Below are 735 nucleotides of genomic sequence, written 5' to 3'. Positions count from 1 at the left end.
GATGTGGGGGCTTGGCTCCGAGACGGGGTGGAAGGGAGGGAGGAAGGGGCACAGGGAGCGGGAGTGGGAGGTGGAGAAGGAGGGGGAATGCGAAATGGAGCGGCGTTACAGCAACCAGGTGGTAGGAGGCAACGAGGGGTACAAGAAGGAAGGGAGGGAGGGAGGGAGGGAGGGCCCAAAGGAGGGACAGCCGGAGAAGATCGTGTGGAAGCTGAGATCCTGGGATCCATCATGGAGCTGAGCAATTACGTCACACGTAAGACTGCGCAGCAGAAATTAATCCAGCTCCGCTCCATTCCCTGCTACCGGGAAAAATTCACCTCCTTAAGTTTTTACGTGCGAGTCCGGTCGTTGATGGGGAGGTACGTGTTCAACGTGCCGGTGAGGAGATTCGTCAGCGAGCTCTTCGCGCACGTGGACTGGGCGTCCAGCGAGGCGTGGGGGGAGGTGGCGAGGGCGAGGGAAGAGGAGGGGGGGAGGGAGGAGGAAGGGAGGTAGGCCGGATTCCCAAGAGGAGGAGGGTGCACATAAAGCAAAGGGAAAGAGGGAAACGAGGGGACCAGAACGGAAACTTTGCCTGAGCTACGATTTGCTTCTTCCCTCCCTCCCTTGCCCTCCTTCCCCGCCTCCCTGCATGTTTCAATTGCTTTCATTTTCATCCTACGCTCCCAGAACCCACCTCGGCAGCCACCGTCACATTTTTTCTATTCTTACCTTCCCCCATCTTCTCTACAC

This window comes from Nannochloropsis gaditana (genome assembly GCF_000240725.1).
Source record: "Nannochloropsis gaditana CCMP526 unplaced genomic scaffold scaffold589, whole genome shotgun sequence".
NCBI classification, from domain to species: Eukaryota; class Eustigmatophyceae; order Eustigmatales; family Monodopsidaceae; genus Microchloropsis; species Microchloropsis gaditana.
This window is presented reverse-complemented; position numbering follows the sequence as displayed.